Source organism: Corvus hawaiiensis, chromosome 5 (genome assembly GCF_020740725.1).
Source record: "Corvus hawaiiensis isolate bCorHaw1 chromosome 5, bCorHaw1.pri.cur, whole genome shotgun sequence".
Lineage (NCBI taxonomy): Eukaryota > Metazoa > Chordata > Aves > Passeriformes > Corvidae > Corvus > Corvus hawaiiensis.
Genome location: NC_063217.1, coordinates 71,507,667 through 71,515,503, shown reverse-complemented (window position 1 = coordinate 71,515,503; position 7,837 = coordinate 71,507,667).

Here is a 7,837-nt window from a genome sequence, read left to right as displayed (position 1 = left end):
GGACTTCGGGGCCAACAGCACAACACAATTATCCCATCTCTCCAGTTACTTCACACTCTCCTGTGAGAATATCCTGAGCCATCTGCTGTCAGCACCAGTAGGCCTGCAGTCCCTGGAAGCATGTAAATTAGCCCAGGGTCAAAGAACACAAAAATCTATTTTCCCAAATGTTGGTCACTATGTGGCCTTGCAGGTCACAGCTCTCACAATCCCATCCCAAACATGCTCCATGCCCACATCTCTTCTCAGGAGCCAGGAGCTGCATGGTTCCAAGATACCAGGCTTTTTACTTGAACTTCTTTTCAGAGTTCTCACCATGGGTCAGCGCAGATAACGAGTGAATGCACTGTCCATTTTTAAAAGGTGTGTGTTTCCCTGCTGAACTCTGCTTTAGTACTTAATTCACTTGGAACACAATTAAGCACACAGAAGAGACAGCCCATGTGAGAATGAAGGAATGATTCCCTGAGACTGTCACCACTGCTAACAGATGCAGCAGAGCTGTCTCCAAAGCAAGTGAGACTTAAATCCCAGCTGGGAGCCCAGGAATTCCCCAAACTCCCTCATCCAGGAGACACATGATAAACTAGCTCCCCACTTGCCAGCTTAGCCACACTATAGGGAAGATAATCCTGACAGCTCTTGCATTAAACAGCTCCAAGCTTCAGGCAGATAGAACTGGCTTAGTAAGTCTAATCAAGGACCTATAGCTGGGACTAGAGGTGGTCAGAGGTGATTTTGGATTTATTTCTTTTTTTTTCCTGAAAAAGGTAATATTCACTGCCACAGGGGCTAATGAAGAAAGACCTTGGTGCCAGAGTGTGCCCTGTTCCCTTTAGTAAGCAGAGCACCAGTTTGGAACTTGGGAACACTGCCCTGTGACAAAGGGTCTTGCATCCTTCTCCAGAAACTCTCTGCTCGGCTTAGGGCAATGTAGATCGTAGATGAAAAATAAATCAAAATGCCACAGGTTCCCTCTGGAACGAGACAGGATTAGAATATTATACTAGAACACCAACAGAGAAGATCAAATTCAATTCTGGCATCCAGAGCCAAACTCTGCAACACTAGCAGAGTTTTTGGCACTCTTTCAGCTTATTTAGACAGTAGCACTGACTCTGCAATTACATTTTTCAGTATGGCAAAGTAGTCATTATCTCTCCCTCTTTTATTCGTATTTGTCACAGCAACTTCCAGTCAAGCACAGAAACTTTATACAAGATAAATGCGACTGAGCAAATCTGAAACTCAGCATCACTTACTCTTCCCTTTCAAGACAGCAGATAAAGACAAAAAATGTTCCTGGAAGATTAACTTAATAAAAACATCTGCAGGCTCAATGCTGAAAAAAAGCAAAACTCCTCCTTTGATCCTTAAACTAGGAACTCTATCAATACAGACTGATAAATGTCCCATTTTTCTAACAAAGTAACATGAAGGAAACAGCTGAGATATACATTGTTATGTATGCAGAGAACCTAGTAAAAAAATTCGGATAATCTAGAAATGTAATATTGTGTTAATGAGGAACTATGACTGATAAATACTGATGATACTGGAAAGCTGTAGGAGGAATATTTCAACACTGGTACCGTCCAAGCCAATTAGAAAACTCATCTGCTTACACTAATCCCAGTAATAGGAAACCATATCAGGGATTTCCAGCTAATAGCTTTCCTAACTAAAACTGAAAAGGTAGGAAAAGCTCAAGGCTGTGAGACTGCACTACAGATTTCCATCAATGTACAGGAAGGTCAAATGGGTTTCATAAGTCGGGTGCTAAAAGCAGTGTTCAAGGAATAACGCGCTTCATGCCTGAGCTCTGATCATCTGAATACTCTTCAGAATCCTCCCACAGGTTTACAGAAAAGCACTGAACAGCCCTTATACCATCTTGTAGCTATTCTCCAACAAATGCTGCTTGGGACTGACAGCATCCTTAAGACTTGAAATACAGTGCCCTGCTAGAAGAGATGGACATAAATCCTGTCCCTTTCAGCAAAAACCATGAGTGCCTCAAGGATGTCTGCTTCCTCTTCTTTTAACTCCTCCGTGGAGACAGGCAGTACTTATGCATATTATGTCCATATTTGGTTTTATGCTACAGATAAAATATTGCTAACATGATCTTCAGGTGAGCAGAACAGCTACAATCAATGGCACAGCTAACATGACATGACTGAGAGGAAACATAAATATGCTTTCAGGGCTTTTCTGTACTTTACCTGTTCTAGTTCTCTTTGGTGAACTTCCCCCACCAACATTCTTCGTTCACGTATTGTATAAACTATACCAACATTTTCAATCATGCATGATGCTGATTGAGCACACTGTGGAATAAATCATAGCCAAAGATGGATGGTTATAATAGGATAATGACACGAGAATACAGAAAACAAGAATTCCTGTAGACAAATAACAAAACAGAGTAATTTTCATCTGGTTTTGAGGGATAAGCATCTATGTTCTCACCATATATTTTATATTTTACCCTTGTTTTCTCTTTTCCCTCCATTCTTGCAACACCAATTGTCAAGCAATGCTTTTGGTCAGCACGCACCAGTAACTACATTTCTCCCTGTGGAATTCCTGCACACACGTTTCCTTAGCAGATACTGACAGGCTGCTTGTGCACCAAGTACTTCATTTCAACTGTTCCACCTGCTGCCTACAAAATTACCAACGACAACATTTTTGAAAAGACCCGATTATTACTGCCCAGTCTCAACTTCCATTACACCCAGGAGAGTCTCTCTGATCTCTTTAATAGGAACAGGCTCTGGCCAACAGAGCACTTTTGAAAATCCCCTCCTCAGCAACAGAAGGGAAGCATAAGCCACCATAATCACATTAAGAAAGATCAGAAACAAATAAGCAGTCTGTTAGCCAGGTCTTTTCCAAATTAATACCCCCACCCAGAAAAAATGATAGAGACCAACCTCTGCCCCATGTGGAGATGATCACAAGAGTGAGGGCAGCACCTCTAAATAAATCCTTATGCACCCTCCACAAAGACTGCATAAGGCAGTGCAGAGAACAAAAAGGAGCCACAACAGCACTTTGTTCCATACTCTTCCAGGAATATATTCTCTTTCGTTTGAAAATATTCAGGTCTTCTTTACCTTCTCATTACTTGCTCTCAGATCTCTAGGCAAGACACAATTATTAATCCACAGATGTACTCCTATTACAAGAATTTAGGGTTATGACAGGAAGACAAACATTCCTGCTATTGCCTGTTTTTCTGCTAATTGTTCCTATTTTCAGGGGTTTTTTCTGGCAAAAAAAGTAGGATTCACACAAACAGTGGAAACCATCCTCCAAACAGCAAAATATTCCATTAGAAATGCAAGGCTTCCTAAGCAGTGATAACATACAACAGAGCATGGGAGTCACTGGTGTAAGCTGCTGCTGCTGCCATGGAATTGCTTGGAAAATGTTTCCTTCCTCTCTGGCAGGCTGCATTTCTGCTGTGAGCTGAACAACCAAGTTTGTATTGGGAATTCTGCCCGCAGGAAAGGCACGTATCACACAAAAGAATAAATAAAACCTCAATTTTCTGTCCAAAAAAACCCCCAAAAAAACTCATCAGGAAACTTTCTCTCAACCTTTGCATGGAGTGCAAGGGCTCATCACTGTGGGCAGGATTCAGTTGTGTAAACAGGGGTGGGCAGTGACATTTCGGCTGCCCTGGGCCATGTCTCCTTGTCCTCATGAGGCTGACAAGTGAGCCAGGACCTTGTCCCCTTCTGGGCAAATGCAGGCCCAAGTGAGTTGTCCTGGGGCATCTTCCAGAGCACAGCAGGGATAAATGCTCAGGAAACCAAATCCCACCCACAGTACGTGACTCGCCAGTATCAGGGTCTGCAGCGTCGGGTCCGTTACAAGCAATTCATCTTCTCTGCTGGATGGTTTTTGTTATGCAAACAATCTGACCAGAGCAGGTACAAAAAGATGAAGGAGGAAATAGACAGAGAACATGGGCTGAAGTGCAGAGTCCTGAAATGCCCAGATAGGGATCCCGAGGCAAGAAATCCTGCCTGCAAGGCTCTCTTTCCCAGGCATCTGCTCCTGCAATTGTCATTCACATTTGCATTTACTTTCTATCTCACCTTGCAGCATGGAGCAGCATCTGAGTACTGCACAGTGGTAACAGGTGGTGATAATCCCACAGATTTCCTTCAAGATATTATGGGAAATGAAGTTTTCACTGCCTGGCCCACACTACTAATGAAAGAATGTGCAAGAGTAAGGAGGACAGCTGGGCGGGAGGATCTGCTTCCGATTAGAGGGGAGGAATATTGTGCACTTTGCATGAAGGCTCCAAGACCAGAAATCATCCTATGCCAATGCTGGCATCTGCCTCTGAATTTTAATCTTACTGACTCCACAGCCACCTAATTCCAGCTGATGTACTTAGGGGCAGCTGATGCTCTGCTCTCCAAACACATGTTCTATGTACAGTAATGCTCAGCCATTCTGGAGGCACTGTGCTCTTCCTGCACTTGAAAAAAAGTGATTCCAGTGAACATGAAGAATTTATCTCTCTGTTCTTTCTAAGCACAGAGAACAACACTAACGTCTTGAGGATATCAAAAGACTGACTTCCTGAGTTAGTTCAGAATTATTTTATAAGAGCTCACCATGGCTGATAGTCAAAATAAATCAAATTGCAAACAATATTATACACAGGTCCTCAGTTAAACTGCCAGTTGCATCTGAGAAAACAGGCATTACACGTCTATATGCCATAAATTCCCAAAGGATTTCCACTGCTGCTTTGCAGCGGAAGCTCCACTAAACTCAGGAACTTAGACAGAGCCATAAATACAGCAGTGAGGTGCAATTAAACACCTCCCGGTGTAAGCCATGGGTTTTACACTCATTTTGCAGCAGTATAAAACAGTTACATCCAGCACAGGCGAGCAATGAATCAGTCATTCCGTGCTGCACTGGCACTCAGACAACCGGACCTATCCGACAGTCCATGGAATCTCATTTCATTTCTAGGAGAGGATAATGTTTTGTCCCCGCTCCAAGAAAATCCCAGAGGGATTTATGTTCCAGAATGGACTCCAAAGCAAACACCCAAAGTGATGACGCACTGAACTACCTTCAAACCTGGAAACCACAGCAGCTGAGACTGCACAGCCCTTTCCCAGTTTAAGGTCTGAGCAGTGGGATTGCTAACTCAGGCCAAGAGCTAGGGTCTGCTGCTCCAAGGATCAGTTCTAGTTTATCTACACAATACTGAGGTGCACCTTATGGCTGTTCCAAGTCAGAGCAAACTTTAAAGAGGTCTTTGCACTCCTTTTCCAGTAACTTTTGTCCTAACTATGAGCGCAGGCTTCCAAAGAAACTCAGGCAGCAAATGTAGCAGGCTGAATGTCATCAAGCAGCTGGCTCAGTGAGTAGGCATTCTGCTTTCTTCAAGAGAAGAGATGACAAACTCAGAGCATGCTCATTTCTAGAAGTGTTAACTAATGTAGAATGACTTTGTGCATTTTAATGTAATTGCAATGGCATCAGAATTCTCGCATGGAACCTCTGATACCATTCAGGAGGAAAGAACCAGAAAAATTCTGAACGGTATTAGAAACGTGATTTCATTAAATGCCTATCACCAGATGCACAAGTGTAATAAATCTGATAAAGGAAGTAAACAAGAACATTAACTACAACCAGTTATTTGCAGCGGTGCCGTTAATGCTAAATCTCCTCAAGTCTGGATCCACTTTCAGAGGCTCAAACTGAGTATGTTCTATTCCAAGAGCCTGATGTTTGCTGCTACAGCCAGAAAGAGACATTACCAGCTCCACATCCTTGTCTGGGCGGAAGGCATTTGAGAGCTTTGATGTGGATACAGAATACACGCTGCTCAATCTCATGTCAGTGTTCCAGTTTACTTTGCTTCTGGCTTTACATGCAACACATGTTCAGTTATTAGAGGTTTTCTGCATATTACATCACTGTAACAAGTGACCTCATGAACTTGCACCGCTAATTCAAAAGGATTAGCGACATTTGCTCGACATTTCTTTGAACTTACTTCTACTAAAGGATGGGCTGTTGAACAGCCGTACATCCTCCTGCAAAAATAATAGAAAATAGGCTTTGGTATCTGTTAAAAACGTGTATCAGCAGGCAACCTCCTGTTACAAGAGGGAATTACTTTTGATAACGCACAGAACTTTGATCAAACCCTTATTCTCTGTTGAAATACATTGACCCCTATTGTCTTATGCAGTTCCAGTGGCAGAGCAGCTTCAGCTTCAATTACTGCAGCATGGCTTTGACAGATCACAGAATCAAGCAGCCATGGTAAATTATTCAGAGTTCTAGATCATAGCTGTTTCCAAAGTATTCTCACTGAACTTCAGGACTTAGGGTATTTAGCAGTTTACAAACAAGATTTTTCTGTCTTTTAAAGAAAAATCTACCTTTAATTAGAGGATAAACAAACCACGCACAGTCTTTTTTTGTTTTAGATTTCTAATGTGTTACTTCCCACTGTAGCAATCATTTAATATTTACTTTTCTTGCGCAGATTTGGAAACAGAAAACTATGAGGAGAATGAAGCGAGGAGCACACAAAGAATAAATGAAACAGAAAGTGCGGCACAAAACCAATGTCTCTTTTTTCCCTGAAAATTGTCCCATCCTGATTGTTAAGACACTGCCGTTGCTGTAATGTCAGGAGCAGAGGTTCATATAGAATTCAGGGGTCCTTCCTTTGCTACTTTGAGCTTCAGAGCCTTGGGTTATAAAGCCAGCTTTCCCATGGATAGACAACCACAAAACACATTATAAAGGAAGTGATGCACCTGCCTCCCTTTCTCTCTCCTCAGTGGCACATTCCATCCAAGCTTAACCAATTTTTTTATTCCAGGCCACTCTTCTGCAAAATAGGACAACCAGAGGGCAATGCTCAGTCCATATAATGTGTATGTTATAAAGGTAAAAAAAACCCCATTTTTTGAATGGTTTTGAATTGAATGTACCTTCACCAAGCACATGATCTGCTCTATACAGTTGTTCTTGGTTTCCAGCTCTTGTTCCTTTCTCCTTCAACTGCAGAGAAGACCACTTGTCTTACTGTGTGTGTGCAGCCCTAAGCTCAGCTGCCAAGGACCTCCAGGCTTTACTGAAACGTAGAAGACAAATAAGATAATGGAACACACACATACACATAGGGTCAATCCCAGCAAATCTCTAGATCAAGTATCTTCCCTGAAACAATCAGCCCTTTAAAAGAACCATGCAGCTTTCACCTATTTGCTGAGTTTTGTAACATTTGTTTTATATATAGAAAGATGGGTGGTAGTGGTGTGAAAATTAACTAAGTGTAATGTCACTCCAAGAATCTGACACAAAATTATACAATATATTGTTATCCTATAAATCTAACCCAGGTTGGAAATTGGCCAGTGCTGCACCATTTGAAATACAGTTTGCATACTGTCACATATTTTAAATCTAAGGGTAACAATATATATCGAAAGCAGATTATTCTCATATGGGGAAAATAAAATAAAGGAAAAATAATTACAAAAACATAGCCAAATCTACAGTTAAACCAAATCCAAATAACAATCTCCAGGCAACCATTACTTATGTGGTGTCCTCAGTCAATTGAAAAGCCACTGCTGCATCTGTGGCTTGGGGGACAGGGATGGGAGGGATGGGAGAGCTCTGTTGATCAAATAAGCCACAATACTTAATGCAAATTTAATACTACATAGTTTATTTGAGCAGATTTTACAGGCTGAGAGTGTCACTTTAGCCCTGTGGTATACAGCAGTTATATCCATTGTCAAGTGCTTTTTCATCATCTACC